The sequence below is a fragment of the Paroedura picta genome, chromosome 1, assembly GCF_049243985.1.
Source record: "Paroedura picta isolate Pp20150507F chromosome 1, Ppicta_v3.0, whole genome shotgun sequence".
Lineage (NCBI taxonomy): Eukaryota > Metazoa > Chordata > Lepidosauria > Squamata > Gekkonidae > Paroedura > Paroedura picta.
The window spans coordinates 67944008-67970559 of record NC_135369.1 but is presented as its reverse complement, the minus strand read 5'-3'; the positions used below and the strand labels follow the sequence as shown (position 1 = coordinate 67970559).

The 26552-nt window shown below is 42.4% G+C and overlaps 1 protein-coding gene across 3 annotated transcripts in view; it reads right to left on the bottom strand.

Annotated features, from left to right (window-relative positions):
* Nucleotides 1-25809, bottom strand: part of LRFN2 (leucine rich repeat and fibronectin type III domain containing 2) — a 371749-nt gene extending 345940 nt beyond the window's left edge. For 2 of the 3 annotated variants that reach the window (XM_077341800.1, XM_077341791.1), the window contains exon 1: nt 24764-25809. The gene's annotated coding sequence lies outside the window, so the exon portion shown is untranslated. Of the gene's footprint in view, nt 1-23546; nt 23578-24763 lie in introns of those variants that run through there. The other variant, XM_077341807.1, reaches the window with a different exon arrangement.
* Nucleotides 25810-26552: the final 743 nt, after the last annotated feature.

The following is a 26552-nucleotide window of genomic DNA, read 5'->3' as shown; positions in this document are numbered from 1 at the left end:
CTATGAGTTTTAAGAATCTCAGACTTTTCCTACCTGTTAACCAAACTTTTCTTGATGTATTCATACTTTTCTTCAAGAATTCATGTCCTCACTAAGATGACAAAAAACTGTACTGTGTTTGAAACAAATCTTTTGTTTTCTTGGAAATATGGGAAGCTTTATAAATGCATGACTTTTTGAAAAGGCATATGTTAAGTCTGGAAAACATATAAGCAAGAAATATAACAGTTCCATCAACTATCCCATGAAATTTGGATTTCAAATTTTCACAGATTGTTATCTTCTCATACAGAGCCCTTTCATTTTTAGATTATTTTTTTCCTGAGCTTCTCAAAATGGCTTCCATATGGATCGGTTCTGAAAACAAAGGCTGAGCTCCAAAATATTCTTAACAAATAACCTTTAGTTCTGGCAAAGCTGATTCCCAGCTGATCATGTAATTTCAAACAGAATACAGGGCTGGATTCTGAAGTGAGGGATCATTAGTGAGGATGGGCAAGGAAATTACTTGTTCATGGACATCACCAGACAATCTAATTGTTTATATCCTAGGAAAGACAAACTCGAGAGCCAGAAGCAAAAATTGTTCATGTACCAGAATGAGCTTATTAGAGCCAAGTTCCTTAATGTTGCCTTAGTTACCTCTGAAGTGTTTTGTCTAACTCTATTTTCCGCATCCTTTATTCTCCATACTTTGGCCTTTCTTCCCACATCTAAAATGACCTTAAACTTAAGTACAAGGAACGAGGTTACATGACCCAGCTAATAAGAAAATTGGCTAAAATAAAACAAGATCAAGCAAGACACAACTTTTTAATAAGGCTATGGGCACATTTTCTGTTTGATGTCACCTGATTTCCTTCTTACTGTGGCCCCTATTCCCTGTGATTTTTGGCAGCGCAGGTCCCATAAACAACATTTCCTTCCTCTTTCTTTAGCAAGACACTAGTCAGCCCTTATTCCATCTTCCATCCCTACAAAGACAAATAAATTTGAGGCTGGCCTAAAGAATGCAATCCTAATTATTAATCAAGGTCAAGGTAGCTCAATCTGTGGGATATTTTTCTTCCCCCCCCCCCCCCAGTATCTAAAGTGAGTTTGGCATTTAATGTCCTGTTTTATGTATATCCGAAGAGAGTCATCTTCTCGGTTAAAACAATAGAGATCTGTCCCATTGTAACTTTTCCCTGGTTAAATAATGTGGGGTATATAGTTCTAGAACAAGATGAAATTATCCTAACGGAACGTTTGTGCAACTAACAAATAACACAAATTTGGAAGGAATCAAAACACTTCAGTGGATAAATGTGTGTCTGGGGGGGATGGGAATTGTTTTATAGCCTATTTTACTCCCTTAGGCAGCAATGAGAAATTCAACAAAGAAAAATTACACACACACATACACCTATGTCACCAATATAAAATATGTCTTAGGCAGAAAGTACTGCTGCAGATCCCAGGTAAATATGAATTAATGTAACTGACTTGCAAAATAATAAATGCCAATTTCATTGTATTAAGATAATATCATATTTAAACTATAGGAAGTAATATTAGGACTCTAATCAACACTGTTTAAATCTCAGGTGGAGAATTTGTGTCATCTCATTTGAAAAATGGTGGAAATAAATGAGAAATGATTCAGGGAATAGCAATAAAGGTGATAAATGGTTTAGAATATGAAACATACAAAGGAAGTTTATTCCTACATTTTGCCCACTGTTCATATAAAATGGGCCACAGACTTCTAACATGCACATTGTGAGGTGACAGAAAGCAAACCAATTCATTATTAGAATGGCTATTTCCCACTATTTTCCACCCCAGCCCAGTTAAACAGCACATGATCTTGCACAGTATCATCCATTATTGGAACACTTGATTTCTTATATCAAACACAATTGTTGTTGCTTATTCTCCCCTTTTACATCATTACCCTAATGTAAATTGACTCTTCCAAGGACTACTGTTAGCCAGAGTAGGAAAAACATTACTTTCCCCCCATATCTGATACCGGAAACATTGTTTATCCTGGTAGATTATCCGATTGGAGCACTGCTTTGTTTTTGATTGCTGTTGCTATTTTTATTAACACTTGTTTTATGCTATTGCTACTATTGTTTTATAGTTATTAGAAGTGAAATATGTATAAGGAGAGGAAAAGGAAAGGAAGACTGCCATTTGGCACATAATGGCTAGTAGAATGTAAGGGAGAACATGATAGAAGTTTATAAAAATATGCATGAGTTGGAGAGAGTTAAGGGAACTTCTTCTCCATCTTAGAAAATACTAGGGTGCCCAATGAAATGGATGTGCAGTCGATTCTTTACACAAAAAGCAATTAAAATTTGGAATTCACTGCAAGAGGATGTATGGATGGCCACAGGAATAAGCAGCTTTAAAAGTGGATTAGATAGATCCATGGAGGACATGTTTATCAAGGACTGAGGGGAACCTCTACATTCAGAGCCACTAAATCGAAGAAGAAGAAAAAGAAGAAGAAAAAGAGTTGTTTCTTATATGCCACTTTTCAGCTTACAGTCGCCTTCCCTTTCCTCTCCCCACAACAGACACCCTGTGAGGTAAGTGAGGCTGAGAGAGCCCTGATATTACTGCAGTCAGAACAGCTTTATCAGGGCTGTGGCAAGCCCAAAGTCACCCAGCTGGCTGCATGTGGGGGAGCAGGGAATCAAACCCGGCTTGCCAGATTAGAAGTCTGCACTCCTAACCACTACACCAAGCTGGCTCTCTGAACCCCAGAGTCACAAGGCCTCAGCCTCTGTGCCCTGTTGTTGGCCCTCCAGAGAAATTGGTTTGTCACTGTATGACACAGAATGCTTGAATAGATGCACCCTTGGTTGGATTCAGCAGAGCTCTTCTTATTTTCTTAGGTATGAAATTTCCGATGAGGTGTTCAATGAATGGTTTATTTTTTATTTGTTGCCTTAATGGAGCGGATTGTAAACCACAAAGACAAAAGCAGAAAAATACAAACTATTTTTAGTGCTTCCTCCCACTCTGAAAAGGGAAGGCACCTCACTATGTGATGGGCAGGATAGCATGATGCCATCTAACCAAATGCAGGGGGGGGAAGGGTGGACAATATCATGCCAGAACTCCTTACTTTCCTGCCTTTTTGCTGGAAGAACTGCACCATCTTCCCTCCATGCAGTCTGGGATTAGTTTAGGTTTGCCAGCCAACAATTGGTAACTGGCAGGAGTCAGGAGGCAGGGTGGTGGTGGGGGGGGACGGACAGTGTGCCATCCCACAATGGCAGTCAGTTACTTCTAGATGACTTGGTTGCTTCTGGGCAGAGCAGGAAATATATGGGTCCTACCTCTAATTGATCTTTCAGCCCTTTTTTGCCTGCTTCATATTGTATGCAGTGGGGGAGTTTAGAATTAAATATCCCTAGTCATACTGGACTGGTAAGTGGTAGAATAAGAGCTGTTTTATTTGTGCCCTGCTTTTTACCACCCAAAGGTATTTCAGTGTGGCTTACTATTGCCATCTTTTCCTCTCCCCACAACAGATTTAAGTGGGTAGTCGTGTCGGACTGAAGCAGAAGAATAAATTTAAAGTGCAGTGGTACTTTTAAGACCAACAAATTTTAATCAAGGTATAAGTGTGCATGTATATGAAAGCTCATACCTTGAATAAAACTTTCTAAATTTGTTCTCCTCACAAGAGTTACTCTGTGGGGTAGGTGGGCTGGGAGAGCTCTAAGAGAACTCTGACTAGTCCAAGGTCACCCAGCTGGCTGCATGTGGAATAGTGGAGAAAGAAACCCAGTTGCTCTTGGGGGACTGGGGGCAAGTCTCTTGCTATAGCTATAGAGGGAGATATTCTAGCCTAGGCCCTCAGTTTCCCTACTGCTGCTTGACAGTCCAGTGGAGGAGGGAAATTGAGGAGGTTCTTGGGTTGACACATGGCATCATTTCAGTATCCCCCCTCAAAGTAGATTGTAGATTGTGATTGGCTGCCGCCATGTTATGTTATGATTTGTAATGTCTTTTAATGGGGTTTTAATTGGGGTTTTTAAGACAACGGTTACCCGCCATGAGCCTACCTAGGGAGTGGCAGGAAATAAATAAAGAAATAAATAAAGAAATAATAATGATGATGATGATGATGATGATGATGATGATGATGATGATGATGATGATGATGAAAACCGCAGTTATGTTTCTAGATCCAGGTTTACTCAAGGACAAAAGTAGCATCTGTGGCCTGAGGCACCATTCATAAACTTTGGTATACTAGGTGGACCCCTTTCCAGGAGGAAAAGAAGAAGAAGAATAGAGATGATCTGGCCACAGTTATTACTGCTTTGGCAATCTCCAGACTCATCTACTAAAAAGCATTGTACAGGATGCTGCCTCTGAAAGGGATTCAGCAATATCTGCTGGTCCAATTATTAATCAAGACACAGCCCAGTGATCATTTCTTTGCCAAGGCCTTCAGGGATTTTCAAAACATTGATTTATAAATCCTAATAATTGAAACCAGGACCAGGAGAGGTGAAGTCCTGCTTTCTTTCATGCAAACTACCCATTAATTAAAGTCTTCAGGTAGGGTGGCTCTCTGTTTAAAGGGCTTTTTCTGTGGAGGCACCTTGCTTGTGGAACTGACTCCCCCAACAAATTCTCCTGGTGCCATCATTGCAGGTGAAATACAACCTGTTACCCCATTTTAACATTACTCAGAGTTAAAATGTCAACAACTGTATTCATGTACTTTCTGCTGTTTTCTTTTTTTTTAATGTGCATATTCTACTTAACTGTATATGTAAGCTGCAGAAGGGAAGGAATTTTTAAAATTAAAAATCCTGAGACAAGCCCAGATCCTTCTATTCCCAGAATTTTCAGTCTTAATAAACAGGAGGAGTGGCAAAGCAAGTAGAACAGAGCAGTTTTCCCAGAACATAGAGATACCATAGTTGCAGTACCACAATCGTTTGCATGTGCTATAGTAGCTGAACTGGCAGCAGAAGACTAGGCTATAAGCAACAAGAGATAATTTCTCTCAGTACTTCTGTGAGAGTTGTCAGCCTCCAGGTAGGGCCTAGATTTCTCCTAGAATTACAACTGATCTCCAGGCTATGGAGATCTGTTCCACTGAAGGAAATGGAAGCTTTAGAAGGTGAAATTTATGGCCTTTTGTTCCCGCTGAGCCCCACCCAGGCAGTGCCCCCAGATTTCCAAGATGGAGTCAAGAATCCTACCTGAAGGCCAAAGAAAAAGAAAAATTAGTTATAGTCACCTATAAGACTGTTGTTTCTTCAATCAAAACACTCTAAACATTGGGGTTTGGATACTATTCTGTAGATTGGGTTGCCAACCTCCAGAGGGTGTCTGGAGATCCTCTACTATCTCCAGGCAACAGAGATCAGTTCACTGGAGAAAATGGCCATGTTGCAAGGCAGACATTAGGACATTACACCCCACTGAAGTCCCTCCACCCTCTTCAGGCTCCACCTCCCAAAATCTCTAGGTATTTTCCAATCCTATCTATATAAGGTGTCACTGAGCTTTTTCACTTACTAGCTGTTATTTCCTGCAAAAACTACTTTTCTCTTCAGCCTGCAGGCTGTGCCCCTACAAGTAAATACACTGTCAAATCTCCACTGAACCCAACATAATGCTGAGGGTAACATGGCAGCCTCAGATTGCGTGAGCAGGAAACTTGTACACAGGCAAAAGAGGTAACTGGGACTGTTTCCACATTAATGATATGGCTCACATTTATATTTTAAAGGGCTGACTTTTCCATATGTTTCTGCATTAAAATACACACACACCATTCGCCCCCTCACTTGCCATGCAGACCCATGCAGACCCAAATCCCCCTCTCACTTTCTGTGCAGTTATAAAATTCCCGGACACATTGATTTCATTTTTCAGTGCAAAATCTGATTTGGGACTATCCAGTGGAGAAATTCAGTTTTTTCCCCACAGCCTCAATTTCAAGTTGTTTGTCCATGCCCCTTTCCTCATCACCATCCTCCCATAATCCCTCCTTCCCTCTCTCTCCCTCCTGAAAATGTTTCTAAAAAAGGGGGTGATCTTGTTACAGTGCTGTTTCAAATAATTAAAAAAGCAGCAGTGTTGCTTGTTATGCATCAGCATTGTAGTCTGATAACCTATTCTTTAAAAAGAATCCAGTATACTTGGGGGGGGGGCACTGAGGGCATGGTATGGTAGAATTAAGGGGAGCAATGAAAGGAAATGGAGTATCATGTCCAGATCACGGGAGGTGATGGTACCATTTTGCTCTGCTCTGGTTTGGCCTCACTTGGAATACTGTGTTCAGTTTTGGGCACCCCAGTTGAAGAGGAATATAGACAAACTGGAGCATGTCCAGAGGAGGGCAACAAAAATGGTGAGGGGTTTGGAGACCAAGATGTACGAAGAAAGATTGGGGGAGCTTGGTCTGTTTAGCCTGGAGAGGAGACAACTAAGAGGGGATTTGATAGCCATCTTCAAATATTTAAAAGGCTGCCATATCGAGGATGTAGCAGAGTTTTGCCCCAGAGGGATGGACTAGAACCAACGGGATGAAATTAATTCAAAAGAAATTCTGTCTAAACATCTAGATGTTCCTGACAGAGCGATTTCTCAGTTAAACAGGCTTCCTTGGGAGGTGGTGGCTTCTCCATCTTTGGACATTTTAAAACAGAGGCTGGATAGCCATCTGACGGCGAGGCTGATTTTGTGAAGGCTTAAGGGGGTGGCAGGTTACAGTGGATGAATGATGGGGTTGTGTGTGTCCTGCATAGTGCAGGACATTGGACTAGATGACCCATGGGGTCCCTTCCAACTATTATTCTGTGATTCAATGATTCTATGAAAGGTACAAGCAGGGACCATATTGAAAAAAAAAAACATTTGGAGGAAGAAGAAGAAGAGCTGGTTCTTATATGCCACTTTTCCCTACCCGAAGGAGGCTCAAAGCGGCTTACAGTCATCTTCCCATTCCTCTCCCCACAACAGACACCCTGTGAGGTGGGTGAGGCTGAGAGAGCGCTGATATCACTGCTTGGTCAGAACAGTTTATCAGTGCCGTGGCGAGCCCAAGGTCACCCAGCTGGTTGCATGTGGGGGAGTGCAGAATCGAACCTGGACTGCCAAATTAGAAGTCCGCACTCCTAACCACTACACCAAACAGAAGGAGCAGGAGGAAGAGGAGGAGGAGGAGAAGAAGAAGAAGAGTTGGTTCTTATATGCTGCTTTTCTCTACCCGAAGGAGATTCAAAGTGGCTTAAAATCGCTTTCCCTTTCCTCTCCCCATAACAGACACCCTGTGAGGTGGGTGAGGCTGAGAAAGTCCTGATATAACTGCTCGGTCGAAGCAAAGCATCATGGGTGACTGCCTCCTCCTGACTCTTAGTGTGGAAAACATATGGAAAATTTCAGCCTGGGAAATGAGGGAAGGAAAGCTCAAATGCAGAAAGTAAAGTGTCAATTCACAACATCCAATAGAAATCCAAAGCATGGCTAAAACAAGTTATGTCTCACATGCTGAAACAGTCCAAGAGTGGAAAGTACTTTGCCCTGGCATATCATTAGAAGAAAGTGCTATGCACAATTATATTTATATGCAATATTTATAAAAGTTCTTTGCTTTTCTATAAGAAGAGGATATAAAGTAGAGAAATGAGTGTTTTTTGTGATGCAACCAGAACACCCAGCACAGTCTCATGGCTCTGCAACATATGGCACAAAGAAAGCAATTAAAAATGCCTGTCTCTAAATAACTACAGCTAAAATTAGGGTAGAAAATAATCTATTAAATACCTGATTAGAATAATAAAAAATGTAATATACAATTGAGATCTAAGGTTGCTTGGCCTGGCAACCAGCAAGAGACTGGGGGTAGGTGGCCATCTGTGAATCCAGGAAAACCCCAGAAGTGACATTGTGCTTCTCTGGGGATTGTTGAAAACTCTATAGTTTGCCCATAATGTTTCTGGCAATTCCTAGAGAATTGTAATGTCACTTCTGGGTCTCTTGCTATTTGCCAGGTCAAACAACCCTAGATCTCAGTCGTATTTCATCATTCTTATTATTATAATAATCAGGGGTTTAATAGATTATTTTATCCTAACTTTAACTGTGGCTATCACACGATAAGCCCAACAACAAATTTTATTTTCATTTTAGTGTGATAGGAAACAGGAGTTGGGGCTGGCATCCTCTTTTCCCAGCAGAAAATGACCTTATGAATACCATATAGCCGTGGACTGAAAATCCTGGGAATCTATTTCTTCTAATGGGCTTTACTTTGTAGTACCCATGAATTTTGACCCCAAAATCAGGCTTTTGAATTAGTGATGTATTGTCCATTTAATATTTGAAAGATTTGTGCTTTTTTAAAGGAAGAAGATAAATCATTGTTCCTAGTGTGGCAGAATACTACACCACTCACTGGCCTGTCCCTAACTATGACTCTGATTGGTTTTGCCTTTAAAATGTGGAAGGAGGAGTCAGAAGCTATAGTTACCCACACCCAGTTGTAACTTTAGAAACAGTTATCTTCCTGATCCACTGAACTCGGTCCACCTGACATTTCCCATGGCTTCAGCTCAATTTTTCAAGATCACCAATGCCTTTATAATTCTGATGGGATACTGGAAAAATATCCGTGAGACTTAAATGGTACCTTTAAGATAAGTTAAACAAGCTTTTCATTTAAGGAATGTAGTCATTATAAACAGATATATGTTCTTGGAAGGCAGTTTAATCAGTCAACTGTGTGCCAATTTGCCCTTTCTTACTGTGGACCCTGAAATTCCACCCTTTCCCAGGAGAAGGATTAGGAAGAGCTTAGTGGAAGGCAATTGAAGTGTGCAGAAAGAAACTTCTATTCAGAGAAGCTCTATAGACAAATCCCCAGAGTGTCTGTAAGTTATAAGGAAATCACAATTTTTTTTCTCATTCATATTATTGAAGACTTATTCATAAATACTCATAGACCAATTATGAACGGGGCAGGAAGTCCGGGGTGGCAGCAGCAAGGCAGCAGGGCTAACCCCCAGTTATGCATGAAGCTGCCACCATCCTGGCCCTATCCCGGCATAGTGCCACAGATGGCCCATGGTATGCAAATGTGGAAACTCCCGCAATCCCTGCAATACCACAGGTGTCATCCGCACATAATGGAAGAGCTGGGCCTTTGGGCCCGGCTCCACCCCTGACCTATAGTGTCCCTGCAAGGGCACCACATGCCCCTGTGAGATCTGCAGAGCCACAGAGCTATTCTATCTTCTATCTTCCACTCCCCTGCCAATGTGCAGTGGGGGCACCATGCCTCCTGATTTCCCCCTGCTGCCGCTGCTGCTGCTGCTGCCGCACAGCACATCAGGCTCTGCTAGCCCCAGCTTTGTATGTGCTCACGCGTTATGCCTGGGCAGTCCACATACACCGGGGGATTCCAGCTAGGTCTTGTATGCCATGTCCACGCATGAGTCAAACATGTACATGAAGCACCTCAGATACATTTTGGCCCATCCAGGTTAAATAGCAAGTCAGTTTGCAACAAAGTCCTTCCTGTGTTGTGAACTTTGTCAAGGAATAATGTGCACACAGTTATGGAATTTCAAAAGTAACTCTGGAAGTTATTCTTAGATTTGTGATTCCTATTTTTCAAAGTTTTTTGTTAATATTGGCAATTCATCCAGGGAGAAACTATAAAGCTCTTTGAGCTCAATAGGTGGGGGGAGTATTAATCAATAAATAATCATTCCATGTGTTGATCTGAAGAAGCAAAGAAGAGTGAAGGAGAAAACAAGTCAAGACAAGGCACAGATACCTCGGTCCATAACAATAAGAAGGCAGCCCTTGGTTTTAAGGTGGAATCAAACAAGGTACAGGGAATGGCACAGGGGAGTACAAACATTTAGCTTGGACATATGGAAGAATCCTCACCGGGGAAGGAAGAGAAATTCCCTGAGCTGTCTGCTTAACTGAAACTACAGAATTTTGAGGGCTTTCTTTTGTACTGTGGCACCGAGAAAACACAAACTTGTTCAACTGCTTGCTGAAGTTTAAGTAGAATAATATTTCTCTCATACTTCCATTGTTGTTTGTTCTTCCTGTCATCTGTTTTCCACTTTATAATAGTCTGTAATTTTTCCTTTTCTTGATGTGCCTTCTTTCTTTTTGACACTTGGGATGACAATACTGTCCCCGGTTGTGTATAGAATGATGAAATTATTGCATCACAGAGGAAAGGGCCATACTGGGCATCTAGTCCAACCATACTTGATCATCCTAAAGCATCCCTGACAAACATCCCTGTTTATCCAACCACTGCCTGAAGACTTCTAAGCAGCTGACTCCATTGCTGAGCTACTTTTACTGTTAATTTCCTCCCCCCCCCCCATACAGCTGGCTTCTTTCCACCTCCCTCAGATCAGATGAAATGCATTCATGTTCCCTCATGGTCTCATACCAAGTGTCAAGTACTTAACTGATGTGGCTGAAATCAATTATGGGATCAGGAATTGAATGTTTTCCTGCAAAGAGTTTATTTCAGATTTAATAAGTATAGAGAGGGTGATCACTGTGGCCAAAGAGAGTAGCAGCTATTATCAGGAACCTCTTCCTTTTACAAAACCCTTAAAGGAACCCAACATTTGGAGACTTCAGTTTCTTTCATCTAGGTCATTGCTTCCCTTTTGCTTTAGTCTCTTAGAGCAGGAGTAGTCAATCCTGGCAGGGGCTCATGGGAATTGTAGTCCATGGACATCTGGAGGACCACAGGTTGACTACCCCTGTACTAGAGCATTAGAGAAAAGAAAAATCAAAATGCTCCTCTCAGGGGAAAACACTGATGTCTCTAAACAGGTAGCCAAATATTGTAAGCTGTAGTTTACAAGTTATATTAAACATATGTTAGTACCGGGAGCTCATTATGAATATTTGTTATTCATTTCTTTTTTTAAACTAGCACTGTTTAATATTATTTTAAATACCCTATATGAATGAGCGCTTATTGGCTTATAACATTTTGTAATAATTATAGTGTTGTTCTGGGTTTTTAAGTGTCTTTGTACCTGGCTTGGAGCTGTATAACAATAAATCTGAATCCAAATTACCCCTTGACAATAATATGAGACAGTCCATAATATCTTCATGATAAAGCTGACCTCTCCCTATATTATGTAAAAAATAGGAAATGAGTCTGTATTCACATGTACATGAAGACATGACTCAGTCTATGCTGACAAAACATATATTATTTAAATAGTGACAGGTTTCGCAAACTTGTGGCTGGCATTTTGTCCAAGCTATCTCAAACATAAGGGAACCTTGCTGCTTCCTGATATTTACTGTGTATTGGTTTTTAAAATTACAGTACAATATTGATCCCTTGTTCTTAAAGTTCAGCCTTCCATTTGTCTTTGTTTTCAGGTCAGGTGTCTTACTCTTCTGTAAAGATTTAGCAGAAAAGCATACCTGATGGCGGGTATTTGTAGCTCTTAGGCTACAAAATCCATTCCCTTGTGACTATTTGAGGTTTCCTATGATCCAGGATGTTATCATCAAATAAAGAGACTTCATTTTTTATTATGATGCCTAATTTCCAAATGACTAATATTGTTCCAAATGTCTGTATGTTGCTCATACAAAAAAGTTCTTCAGGGATCCTACCACCAACAGCTTCTAACTATAGTAGTAAATATATCCCCTACCTTCTGCAAGCAGATGACACAAGAAATGCAAAAAGGAAGCACCAAATTTCCCCTAGTCATCATCTTATTTTTATCCTTTAGCTGGTGATTGGTGGAACAGATTGTCCTCTCAGTCAATATGCCGCTGTAGGTGTTGCTGAATTTTTTGCCTTGTTTATAATATGTTTCCACTAGAAGCGGCCATGAACCTGGAAAATGGAAGATCGTTGGATTTGTGGTTGGTCACAGGTAGGGGGGATGTCATGAGCCCAACACACACCCTGGGTCAGTTGCTCTGACTTACTACCTATCTACCTACCAACCTAACCAACTTTCTACCTACCTACTTACCTACCTAACCAATTGTCTACCTGTCTACCTAACCAGCTATCTATCTACCTAACCAACTGCATCGAGAATGTCATAGTTTAGAGAGGAGCAAGGTTTCCTATGGACTTAATGGATGATGTCTGAAAGGAGCCCGCATGGGAACCAAATGTTGCCCGCACATATACCATGATGGTCCACTAGCTTAGAAGGACCTGAATGGAGTATAACTCCCAACACACCAGCAGGGGCATGCAGTGTCCCTCCAGGGACACTATAGGTTTCGGCCCAGCCCTTCCTCTTATGCATGGGGCTGGCCTGACCCAGCCCCCGCTGGCACCTGCAGCATCCCAGGGAATGCAGAAGATTCTGCATTCCCTTATTCTGAGTCTTCTGGGGGGCTGCACCAGGCCAGGGCTTCGGGGGCACTGCACAGCAGCGGGGTGCATAATCAGGGATGCCCTGCTGCTGCCATCCCGGATTTCCATCCCCGTGCATAATGTGTCATAGAGAGACACCTGAATCTGTCGAAGGCATTGTATTTGGAAGGTATTGAGTTTGTTTATGTCAAGTTTTAGTAAAGTCCATGTTTCTGATCCATAGAGGAGGATTGGCAGGATTAGTGTCTGGAAGAGACAAACTTTGGTCTTGAGAGAGATGTTATTGGTGATCCATCTGTGGTCATGACTTTGGTTTTGTCCACATTTATTTTCAAGCCATAAGATTGAGTGGTGCAGGCAATGTCATAGAGGATGTCATAGAGCTTCTGCATAGGTATAAGCAAACATGGCACTATCATCTGCAAAAATTAGATCTGTCAGGATGTTGTTTTGGCTATACTGAACTCCTCATCTATTCTTGAACACTTTTCTCATAAATGGCATCAACTATGATGTTAACTATAATTAGAAGAGAGGCCACATCTCCATGGCACACTCCAGTCTGGATGGTGAACTCCTCTGATAGCTCATTTTGAATTCTCAATTGGCTTGTTGAACCATCATATGCTGTTTAGAGGAGTGTGATTTTTTGGGAGGGCACATTTTCAGTTTCTAGTACCTTCCACAGAGAAGGCCAGTGGACACAGTCAAAAACAGATTTGAAGTCAATAAAAACAATGACAGTTCTCCTTCTGCACCTAATTCTTTCCTCTGATAGTTTACGGATGACGAACCCATGGGCAAGAGAGTTTAAAGTTTTAGGGCATAACTAAGGATACCCCCAACAGACTCCTGGCCAAAAATGCACTTGGGAATACACCTTAAAAGCATTCACTTACTTGCTGCTAGACTAGGGTTTCCCGGCTACAGTTAGAGGGCTACAGTTGCCAGATTTATCTGAGGAAACTCCAACCCATTATGCACAGTAGCAGCCACACTGGGCTGCTGACAGGCATTGTATCAGGGCAGCATGCCCTGGCACTTCCCATGTATGCACAGGGAAGGGAATCCCCCAGTGTATGCAGACTACTCTAGTGTGTGTGCGCGCCCCCATTGCTGAGGCTGGAAAGATTGGTGCTCTGCCTAGTGGTGGCAGCAGTGGGGAGAGGGGAAGGGTGGGCATGGGGCCCCCACTGCATGATGGCAGCTCCCACAGGCCTTCCGGGCTGCTGTCTAGGATGGTGGCAGCATCATGCACAGTCAGGGCTGCCATGCTGCTGCCACCCTGGATTACCCACCCCGTGCATAATAGGACTCCTAGATATTTAGGGAAATAAACCTGTGGAGAACAAGGACCTCAATGGGGAACAATGCCATAGAGTCCACCCCCCAAAACATCCATTTCTCCAGGGCAACAGATCTCTGTAGTCTGGAGATGAGCTTTGATTCCAGAAGAAGAAGAGTTGGTTTTTATGTCCCATTTTTTCACTACCCAAAGGAGTCTCAGTGTAACTTACAATCACCTTCTCTTCCTTTCCCTACAACAGTCACCCTGTGAGGTAGGTGGGGTTGAGTGAGCTCAGAAAGGACTGCTCTGCAAGAACAGCTCTAACAGGACTGTGACTAGCCCAAGGTCACCCAGCTGACTGCATGTGGAGGAGTGGGGAATGAAACTTGGCTCACCAGATTACAGGCTGCTGCTATTAACCACTCAGGGTGTCTTTTGCTAGGCCCTGGTGCCTAGTCTTCTTCACATTTCCCAGAGATATTTCAACCAGGGCTCATGTCTTTACTTTACCTCATATCTGGCTTTCTTCAGGATAATATTTTATTCTGATTTACTGTAAATTAATAGGGATTGTAATGACCTCTCTAGTATTATGGATAGGCTGGTAATGAAAGACAGACAGACCTGGTCTCTTTTTTGTTCAAATCAGCTTGCATTTTTCATGTTAACTGCTATAAAAGTTTCCTTGACCATAAACAAGAAATCTAGCCATTGTATCTAGCTAGGATTTTTTACCACAGGAATATAATAAATTATTTGGAACTTCTTGATTTATGTCTGAGGTGACATACATTTGGTTATTAAAAACACACAATAGCAAGAGCCATAACTGAAGGATAGCTTTTCTGGTTTTGCTATTCTGTTGCTTGCCAATTGTATTCAGTGTGATAAATAGAAATTTAATGAAATCTTAAGTTTTTACTGGACTGGCTGAATATCACAGTGCAGAGAATGTGCAATGCAGTTATTCTTCCATCTGCTTGTCAACACAGTACATGAGAGTTAAACACACAGGGAGAAAAAAACCCTGGTTGCTGCTCAAAGGTTGTATGATAGATCCACACGGGTGCTCATTAGGGAAGAAATAATAAAAATGAAGTAAATCCCATAGATTTTAACTGGTTCTTTTTTCACAATTGTCTAGATTTTTTTCTTCCTTTTCTTCTTAATTAATGTTTTTTATATATTCTTTGAATGTAGGATTATAGTCAGAGGCAATAACTGTTGTGATTTTTGATATACACCACAATATTTATACTTATTTTCAATGCATCTTCCAATGCTTTCTGGATGGACCAGTGCCATTGAATTCAAATGGTACAGCTTCTACATGCAGTTTCCAAGTCAACCATAGCACTAATGTAACTGTTCTGAGCCCAAAAGGACTTTTCCCATCTAGTTTCAGCTTACTTTGTCTTTTTCTTCAATGCATCATAAAACCAACAAAACCAGAACAAAACTCTTGCTATTGACATGGTTTCAATTGACCTGCTACTTAACCCAGATTTCTTTTCTTGTTAGCATCAGATAACGGCATGGACTGGGACTCACTGGTCCAGCCTCTTATCTCACAGCCAACCAAAATCTAAGCCACAGGATTTGTGGGCTATTCCAGGATCTGTCTCCTTAGTTTACCCAGTTTAACATAACCATCATAACACCTGCTGGGAGGATTAAAGACTAGCTCTTTCTAACACAATCTCTTGGGTTAACACTTCCTATTAATCCAATTGCTACTACATCCAGAATCATGTTTCACATCTGAAATGGAATTGTCATGTCAAATTACAGATATGTAGGTTTGTGCATTTGTGGTAGGATGAAGATTCATTCCATTGCACTACTAACACAGCAATACTAAGGAGATGGCCAGATCAGAATAGGAAATCAACCATTCCCTATGCTGCATTGGAACACTTGTGGCACTGAGACCCACTGGCACAAAAGTGCACAGGCAACCACAGGCAAAGCAATGGCACAAACTTTACTGCTGGAATTCAGATGATATGGTGGGAGTTAGTTGGCTTCCAAAGTGTTTTCAGCATGGGAAAACCTCCCCTTCCTGAACAGGCATAAAATTGCTCTTGTAAAAATGTTGTCATAGCCCATTGACAGCCATGATAGCATCTAGGTCACTCACGCCTACCCAGCTGTGGTCACACCCATGGGACCCCAAGCAGCTCAGGATACCAACTAAGTGAGCACCCAATCAGCATATTCCTCCACTCCAGCCACACCCTGCTCATCCAATCATAGCCCTCTCAGTGGTTGCAGGAGATCACCCCAGAATTGCAAAAGTAGGGTGTATGGCATGGAAGCAAGCACACACACACACCCCGATGGCAGGTACAACATAGACTGGGCACCTATCACCACTGTGCGAGCACCTAGGGGAAATACATCATGGTTAGAGAAAAGTTCACACTTTGTGGCTGACTTCTCCCAGGTTTTGGCCCACACAGGTAAACCAGGCCCTGTGCCAGAATCCCAAGGGGAAGCCATGTGTGAACAGGTAAGCAAGGCTCCTAGTCCCCTAACCCCATACCTCTCCTGGGCCACACTGGATATTGTGTCTTTCCCTCCCAAACCCAGCAGCCATGGGAGCAAGCAGTGGGCTTCCAGACAAACATGGATGCAGTGCACTAGGTGGTTAGATGTGTCAAGGCAGCTGCTGAGGGAGGGGACCATGAACTAGGCTGAGGGAGGGGGCAATGAACAAGACAGCCATGAACTAGGCTGCATGTGTAGCCAGGTGGCAACACCACCCCCCCCCCCACACACACACTAAAATCCTGCATGATTTCTAGGTTCTGTATGCCCTGAAGGTGCTAATGTCATTCCTATTCCATTAAATGGAAGGGAGGAGGGTGCGGATGCTGTCACTTGGGGGTTCCCTTCATGGCATAAGCGCAACACATGGGATGACCCTTTTGCTGCATGGAGGCCATGTGGGGCTGCCAGTAACCCTTTATTTTGTCATGACAGAACATCGTGCTAGAGTCTGTTTGGGACCCACACATACCCTGCTGGTCTCCCCCCATGAATGGGGGGAGGGTATCGTCACATCTATGGTCTTGTCTACCATCACCTTCTGGGGCTCTGTATGTGGAGCACCATCATGGGGTGCCTGCTGGGCTTATGGATGATGTCCACTTTCCCACTGACAGGTGTCTGGGCCCAACCCTCTCCACCCCCTGCCAGTGAAGATACTTTGCTCGGCTTCCTCCCATTGGCACTGCCTGCCCTGTCTGTCACATGGCCCCTGCTTTGCAGCAACACCAGAACATAACACTGTGGCATGATTACCACTGATGCCACTGCAGCAGCACTTGGCAACAGGGTTGGGGCACCTTTTCCCTATTTGGCAGTCATAACACAGAGATAAAAGATAGCATTGAGAAGGACATTCTCTACTTCAAGGAAACAGCCTATGTCCTGTGGGTTTTTGCTGAGAGCCAAAAGAGAGGAAGTGGGGAGGGAAAAACTGGAAAACAAGAGTTGAGCCAGATGGCTCCTAAGACTTTGGTTCTCTGTTTACCTGAATACATGCCATGTAGGGGATGACATGACAAATACTTGTTTTGACGCCCACATCTTGCCTATTAGCTAAATAAACCAAACAAGCCTTAGATTGCTTTTAAAAAGTATTCAAGATACTTTTGAGGATTAGGTCCACCAGTACCTCCTAGTCATTATATCTCAATGTAATATTGAATTTATTGCATACATATCCTTCTTTTCTTTTGGCACAGAATTAAAGGTGGTTTATGTAGGATTCCCAGGACATCTCCCAACTGGGCACTGAACAGGTCTATTTAGCTTCTACAACATGTCTTGAATCACATGCAAGGCCAAAATAGAGCATTCATCCTGAGAGCCAGTGGATGTTTGATTATTTTATGCTGAGGACAAATAAAGAGGAATGGTCACCACATTCAGGTCTTGCTAGTATATTCCTAATTCCAGGTTGGCCACTTTGGAAATCATTAAGAGCTCAGGAACCAGTATTCAGTCTCATTAAAGATGCCTCTTCTGATATACTGAATTCATATAACATGCTGCTGCTGCATTACTAGCCTAATTTTTTAAAATAAAAAATATCAGTTCACAGGGAGGAAAATTCCTTTCATGTAGGACAACCAGACTGGCAATGAAATAGCAGAATTGTCATTAAATCTCCTTCCGGTGTCAAACTAACATGAAAGCGAATGGAAGAAAACAAACCAAACCCCAACAGCTTAATAGCATGATCTTTAACTGGCATGATTTCAGCCTCCCATCCAGCATCTTTGCAGGCTGTTCAGCGACATGTTTACATCTAGTTATGTCATGCAGGGTTTTTGGCAATCTCCCAAACAGAAGGTAATTCAGGTTATTATGGTCAGAAAAAACCAAAGACAATTCCCCATTTTCCCAGTCTCGGGAAATGACAGCTGGGACTAGGTAAAGAGCTTTGTGGTACTATGGCAAATAGGATTTGTTTGCCTGTTTATTTTTATGTTTCAGCTTTTATACACTTAACATTCTGATTCACATGGCTTAAAACTATTTGTAGCAAAACATTACGGACAAAAGACCATTAGAGTAGCATAAAAACCCCACCCTCATTTGTATTGTTATCTCCCCTTCTGGTTCAATAGAAAGGGAATTGAATTCAGAATCAGTTTTTAAGATAGCTCTTTCTTAATTTAAGACAAGAACACTGCAATCAAAGATCTAATGGATTGTTTGACGCCAATAATGCAAGGACTTGGCATCTCCTCTTTACCTGTTTTGTACTCAAGAGTGGCTTGTGTAGTAGTTCAAGGGGACAATTTCACTTGCTTCTGAAGTAGGTGAAGGATTTGGCACCCTTACTGGAGGGTAAGATGAGGTGGTAATGGAGACACAAGGGATACTGAGTGGTCTCAGCCAGTAATGTCACCACTTATAAGGTGCTCTAGAAAGAGCCCTGCTGTTTCTATAACTACTTCCTGATAACTACAGTTGCCAACCTCCAGATACAGCTTGGAGATCGCTCAGAATCACATCTGATCTCCTGGCAATGTTGTCCTGGATAAACTGACTGCTTTAGAAGTGCACTGTATGGCATTATACCCCACTGAACTTCCTTTCCTCCCCAAATTCCTCTGTTGTTCCATCCCTAAATCCATAGGAAATTCTGAACTTGGAGATGGCTACCCTAACTAATCTCCAGACTATAGTGATCAGTTCACCTAGAGGAAATGCCAACTCTGTGAGATGAGTCTGTCATTATATTCCATAGAGTAGCGATCCCCAACCTGTGGGCCGCCGACCACATGCGGTCCTTCGACTAATTGGAGGTGGGCCCCGAAGGATGCCTTCCCCCCCCCCGGCCCTTTACTTCATCCCCCCCCGGCCCTTTACAACACACTTTGGGTGTCATTGTCTCCCATCACTCCCAGATGGGACTTTCTCGTTGCAGAGAAACAAGCTCAGGGTTCCCATTGATTTGTCATTGTCATGAGTTAAAATTTCCATGAAAATAAAATGTTCCTTATGTTCACTGTTGTGGTGTGTCTGTATCTTATTTTGAAGGGATGTTTAAACATTACCATAGCGATCAGAGAGCGTTAGGGCAGTGGTTGAGAGTAGAGGAGTAAACTACCCCACCACCGGGCCTCAGTAAAAGGCATTGAGTGGTCCCCGACGTTGAGTGGTCCCCAGCGTTGAGTGGTCCCCAGTGATAAAAAGGTTGGGGACCACTGCCATAGAGGTTCTCCCATCCCTTAACGCTGCCCTCCCCACAGTGCACTCCCAACATTTCACAAATATCCCAACCTGGAACTGGTATACTAGGCAGTATCTGACCATCTGTGGAGAAGGTATAGTTCTCCTCCATTCTTCTCCATTGCCCTGGATCCTACTGACCCCTGAAGGAACCAATTCTGGGGTCATCGGACATGCTTGGAGGAGCAACGTCTCAGCTTGGTTAAGCTGAAGTGAGTTAGAACAAGGACTTGAAATGGGTCTTCCTTCCTGCTCTGCTTATGCACCTCCATTGAGGGGTATGTAATTTAATCTTCTTATTTCATCCCACTAAACCTCATGACCATTCTTTTGCATAGGTCTTGTGTCCCCTCCCCCCCTCCCTCAGAGGTATCTTTCTGGGAATTGAAGGGAACAATAGTTATGAAGAGGAATAGGAGGGAATTCTGTGGTCATTCTACACATGGATGGTAGGATACTGCCATCTTAAGGGTACCAAATCTCTCTCACATCCACAGCTCTTGAACCACCATTGCTCTATCTATGTAGTTTTCCTTTCTCATTCAGGTCTCTTCCTCAGGGCTCATCTCTTCCTTATTCCTCTGCAAGCTTCCTACCTCTGTTTCTCTTTTCTACCTGTTGTTGTTTCAAGGCCCTTCCTAGCCTCCTATCCTATGCTCCTGCTTCTTCTCTCCATAGTTCCTTAGGACCATTTGCCAGGGACCATTTTTGCCCTGTGTCATTCCCCTGTGAGACATTAGAGCAGTTCAAGCAAGCAGTGCCAAGGACTTCATCACCACAATCATACCATTCCTACTGTATTACAATATAACTGAGGGGTTAAAGAACCCCCAAATTTTCCAAAAATTGCTTAAGTACTGATCAAGGAACAGCTGGCTCTTCTTACATGGCCACAGTGACAATCATTTTGGCTCCAGCAGGTACACAGGCATTTCACATTACTTTTGATTGTCAACAGAAAAGAAGCGTAACAGAAATAATACAGCCTACAGCTATCCTTGAAAGCTCTTTTTTTACTTTCTATCCTTTTCAGCAAGGTACATTAGGTGCTTCATAGGTTCTTTTCTGTTTTCTTGAAGTCACCTATCCAAGCCTTGTAATAAGCACTGTGCTAAAAAGGAAGAGGCGCTAGTCAACTAGTTGAAGAAAAGACTGAGCTTTCATGTCACAGAGTTCATGTTTCCTTAGATACTTGGCTTCTCAAATCACTACATTTATTAATGTATGAATGTTCCATGATTATTATCTAGAGACTTAAAAAAATTGACACACATCTTTAATAAGCCCTTGGAGTTTGACAGTATAAACAAGCTTCTATAATCTATGTTCCCAGTAGTGCCCTAACCCCAAGGACAATTGTGTCGGAGTTTCAAGCATTAGAAGAAGGGTTTGTTTGTTTGTTTGTTTGTTTATATGGGGCATGTAGCTGCTGCGGCTGTTTCTGTCCATATTCAACAATGCCAAGATAACACACTAGAGGTGCAGTCCTAAGGAGAATTGTATCTTTCTTAATCCACTGAAGTCAATGGGCTTAGAAGGGTATCACACTGTTTAGAATTTCATTGTCCATGTGAGATAAGCAAGGATGCAATCTAGAAAGGTGGCACAGTGGTACACACCTCAAGTTTGCATTTAGAAGGTCCTATGTGATAGCCCAGCATTACCAGTATACCCATCTCAGTAAGGACAGCTAAGGATAAACTTGCATGAATTCATTGCGTAGCTGGTGGTACTGAGCTAGATGGACTAACACTCACCCAAAGAACAATAACTCCTTATTAGGTCCTACTTGTCAACACAGTTTTCAGTACCAACATTTAGAGAGGTTTGTTGTCATTGTGTTGTGTCTATTTTTTTAAACACATCCACTCCATGCCAACTTCATGGAGTATTAAAAGTAGTTTAGTATTTTGTGGAGCTGCTATTATACAAATGGAAGCCAAAACACATTTGTTTGCATAACTGTGAGTGGGGATAATCACTGAAGGGCACATGGATTTTTCAGAGTTGGGATGTGCTAATTCAATACATTTGGACCCCACAAACCACACAGCATGCATGCCAATGTCTTTCACTTCTTTACATGACAGGACAGAAGAATGGTAGAAAGAACAGAAAGGAGTGACTGACAAAGAAAAAAAAATCCCAGATGAGCAGATTACACTCCCCATTTTCTGTTTCTGTTTCTGACATTTTCACTGTGTTCTATGGGAATGAAAAAGTGCCACGTAAACATCCCTTTTGAATATGGGTAACCCAACTTTAGATTTTTCATGCATCACCATAACCAACAAGGAGAAGACTTACAGTTGGTAAATGTGCCAATATCAAGTTGTCATAGGAACAATTCTATTACTACTTCTATCTTTCCAACTTTAAGAAACAGATTTCTGCAGAAAATTAATTGGCTGAATTGAAAGCTATCCAATTCTATGTGTGCTTCCATAGTTCTACTACTTACTGGATATAATCTGTGCTAGTTGTGTGTATGTCAAAATAGTCAAAATAGCCTTAGAGCTTTATCTGTGTATGTTTAAAAACGATAAAACAGCAACACTTTTTGTGACCAGAATGGACATGGGTGGAAACGACAGTGGATTTTGGTATGGCTACAGCAACTGTGTGAATAGAATTTGGATTTGGTGATGCCAGAATATTCTACCTGAATTTCACTGTCCTTGAATTTTGGTAGCAAGTCTCATTTCAAGGCCCTTAAAAGAAAAAATCAGATCTATTATTAAGACTCTTAGCTCAACCATAAATATTTGAGATATACATTAGATATACATTACACACATTACAAAACATTACTTTCAAACACACACACAATGCATTGCAGACAAGATTCACTGAGTTGGAATCTTTGCCCAGAAATCTGTTGATTTGGTTTCATTTTTTTCTATATAGGGCTTGGAGATCTGAAGTGAAGTTCAGAATCAGGAATATGAATGAATTCTGCCTTGCTTTTCTCCAAAACATCCCCCCCCCAATCATTTTTTTTTGACATAAACTGTCCAATGCCATCAATCCATTATTTTTTACTCTGATTTTATAAGCTGAAAGAACAAAAAATTCCCACCCACCCAACTCCTGTACAATAATGACTGAACCAATTGTTTTAATACTGCTTCATGGAGACTTGCCACTCCTTGGTGATGCAAATGTTCATTGGCAAACAGAAAAACGCTGCTCCGGAACAAGGAGTTCTAGAGAGGCACTTTCAAAACAGACATGACAGCCACATTTCAAACATCAGCCAGTGGATAGATGGCTCTCACTAAAGAGGGAGAGTGAGATGACTTGTATGGAACTGTCAGGACACTGTCAGCTCCTCTCCCATGATGCAGAAAGGAATAGGGAGGCTCCTATAGAAATGCTAAGTGGGCTGCTTGCATTTTCTTGGGGGGGGGGGCAAACTAAGAGATTATAGAGACTCCATTTGAATTTAAACAAGCATTTTTAATAGCAGCATCAGAGGAGGAAGTAGGTAGGTTGAGGAAGAGGATCAAATTGAGTACCAACAGCAATTTCCTTGGAGTGTGCAGAAATGGAACTCTTTAAGCCAGATACCGGATACAAGCAGGTCAATCTGTATTGGAACATTAATCAGCCAGTAAAAAGGGGTGGGTGGGGGTGGGTTGGTGTCTAAATATTACTCCTTTAGTCATATTGCAGGCAAGGCTATGTATGGTATGTGGATGCCCACAGGTATGAACGCATACCCAGAGAACATTAAAAAAGGGGGGGGGAAACAAACCCTGCCACACCATCCTTTCTATATCCCTCTAAAGAGGTTTGCATCTTTGCTTTGCTCTATTTTAACAAGAGTGTGCAAACCACACAGACTAGGCAGGTGCCAATATTCACTTCACACTGCAAGTTAATGGGATGCAAAATGACAACCATGAAAGCACCAGAATAAAAGCAATGTCCAACCAAGCTGTGTTTTACCCCCTTCCTTCTCCAGCCATCACCACATCAATGACTCTGCCACACACAGCAACCCCCCATATAGAATCAACATTTGTTATCCAATGGCAGCTAGGGGACCACAGTTTCCCTACATTTTTCACACTAGAAAAACATGTAATTCAGGGCAAGTTTTGCTATTCTGGGAAATCTTACTTTATATATTCAGTGCATTTCACTGGGTGCACACCAGAGCGAAGTTCTCTTGTAGGCAACAATTTCTGTGTGTATGTGTGAGTGTGTGCATGTTGTTACCCACTTATACTCATCCCAGAGTAAGCAGAAATCCCCCACCTCTTTGATGTCTCCTTAGCATCCCTAGGAAACTGAGATTAGCAAGATGATGTGCTTCAGACAAAGTATATCCTTGCCATAAATAATGGTTCTCACCTCTTTTTTACAGAGGTCTGAATGTATATGTAGTATGGCCGTCCATGCTCACGTGCACATAGGTTTGAAGAAGTCATTGATACACCCATCATATTCATGTGCACAACCATTTCCTGGTGGAGTGTCCCTTGCTTTGTGATATTCCAGTTTTGCGATATTCCATGAGAGATTTGTGAAAAAGTGTGTGTGAGAGAGTATCCCTATAATGCATATAAGTTCCACCACCCCCTCCCCCAAAAGCCGCTAACCCAATTCTTCTGGAGAACTGTAAACATCTGATGACGCTGGAGTGACATGATACGACACATTCCTGCTGGGTCCCAATTCCCCATGTGCCCACCTTGAACAGATCTAACTGCCCAAACCCATTGGGATCACTGGGTTGTTTTTTAAAAAATCTTATTATGAATTGTAACCTAGCTAATATGTTGCCTAATGCCAGATGTTTCTCTTTATTACCCCTTTGCCTTGTCTACTCATATGTTCCCCCTGCATTGCTTTATATGCCATCTTCTAAGATCCTCTGTCCTTGAACAATACGCTGCAATATAAAACAGAGAGTTGATCTTCACAGCAAAGTTTTTCTCCCCATAGCATTGCCAGATTGTTTTTAATCCCTAGATGGCTTTCACATCCTTCTCCCTCCCACAATTCTTCTCCTAATAAAATACTGCAAATTCTTCTGCTCCTCCATTTAAGCCCTCCTCAATCTTTGATCGACTTCAACAGAAATTTGAAATTTCAAGCAACGCTTTAAAAACACACATAAACACACATAATTCCAACTCTGTTTTGATAGCAGGAGAGAAGCAAAACAAGCAAAAAGACAAATAAAACCAAGGCATATTCATGCTTACTGCATCACTGTTATTGAGATTCTTAAAGTTATACGTTTTCCCCCAAATGCCCTTCCAATCTACCTCATAAGCATGTTAAGTAAAGAGCTATACATACATGCCAAGTTATATAGTAAACACTCTTACCTTTGAAGAGTCACATTTATCTCTGGTTTGGTACTATAACCTCCACAAGGTACTTAGATTTTCTGCCTAAGCCATGCATCTCTTTTTAAAATGAAGATATTATGTTAAAAAAACAAAACAAAAAATCAACCACAACCCTGCTGCACTCCAGCTATGCAAAATGAAGAACCTTGGCAGATGGAACCTGATTCGGTAAAGTCCAAGAACTGAGCCTCTGTAATATCCACAGCACCCAATATAAAATTCTTAGCAGAAGATCAGGGAGGGGAGAGTGAAGAAACTTGCTTCTTTGCGTTTTTCATCCCCCCCAGAATTTGTTTTGAAGGATCAAGCAGTCTGCATTCTTTCCCAGCATCAGGATCCCAAGGCATGCCAGGGTACCACAGGCAGGTGGGTTTTGCAAGTCCTTAAGTTCATGGCAGCAGAGATCAGCTTCAGTCTCTCTCTTTCTCTCTCTCTCTGTGTATGTGTGTAACCGAAAGGGAGGGGGACACCCACCAACCCACACACATGCACACGCTCACGCCGATGGATGGATGGAGTGTGTGTTGCGGGGGGGGGGGGGGAGCAGGATGGAGTGATCTCACAAAGTGCTCTAGATGGCAGAGCCTGCACGGCTTGTAAAACGAGCAACGTGGAGGGGGAGGGGGGGCCGGGATGAGAAGAAGAAGGGAAAAATCCACCTTCACCAGCCCCCTTGAGAAATGCTTCTTCCCTCTTCGGAGAGGCGAAGTGGTCTCTGCAGCACCAGGCTCCGTCCAGGCACAAGTCTGCCTTCTCAGCCACACCCCCACCCCCACGCCGGTAGCAAATGTCAAAAAAAACAACAACACTTGACCAATTTTTAGTTTTCAAAATCTACTGAGAAAAGTGGGCGGAAGCGAACCTGGCTCGAGGAAAAAGGAGCTTCCCGACCCGCCGTCCAAACTCTCCACCTGCTCTTCTGTCCTAATGTGGCATTGCGCTGATGCCTAAGCCATTGCATAATAATAGACCCTTAAGCTGCACAGACACTGCCGGGCAGGCTGAAATCCTCGGCGGCATCACCGCACATTTGTCAGCAAAAAGCATGTCAGTTCTCTGCACGGGAAGGGAGGGACGGACAGAGGCAGGGAGGGGAAAGCAAAGAGCTGGCTTCGCCCCCCCCCCCCCCCCCCGTTTAAAGCATCGCTTCTGCTGCAAAGGCTTATTAAACCAGCAACGGAGCCAAAATGCTGAGTGCAAAGGAGGAGAGGAAGTCCACCTCCCTAGAAACAGAATAGTGCCATCCACTCCATTCATACTGTTCAGTACTCAAAAAAGACTCTGCTCTTGCTCTCTAGATGTATTTTTATTTGGGGGAAAGAGTTTGGAGGGGGCGATTTGATGGGTGTTTGGGATTCCCTTTGTAATGAGTGGCTTCAGGAAGTCTGGAGAAAGTGAATCAGAGCTTTAATCCAGCCTCTCTGTTGAATGTTATTCTCTATTCCCATCCTCACCCTCAAAACAAAGAATTCTCTTTCTTCTCTCCTCATCTGGTGCAGTCTTTGCATATGATTCTAAGGGGGGGTGGGGAGGCAGAGAATAATAATATTTTAAAACAAATGGAAAGGACTTAATTAAAGGCACCTCTGGGCAACCTGGGATTACCCAACTGGTTCATCTCTCATCCATCCAGCATCCCATTTTGCCTCCAACACAGTAACTGACCTCGAATTCATTCAACAATATTGAAATATTTGAATCCACATGAATGAATGTTTCTCCCACTGTTTTAGAGGCAGTTTCTGAGCTTAGAGAGGCCTGATTT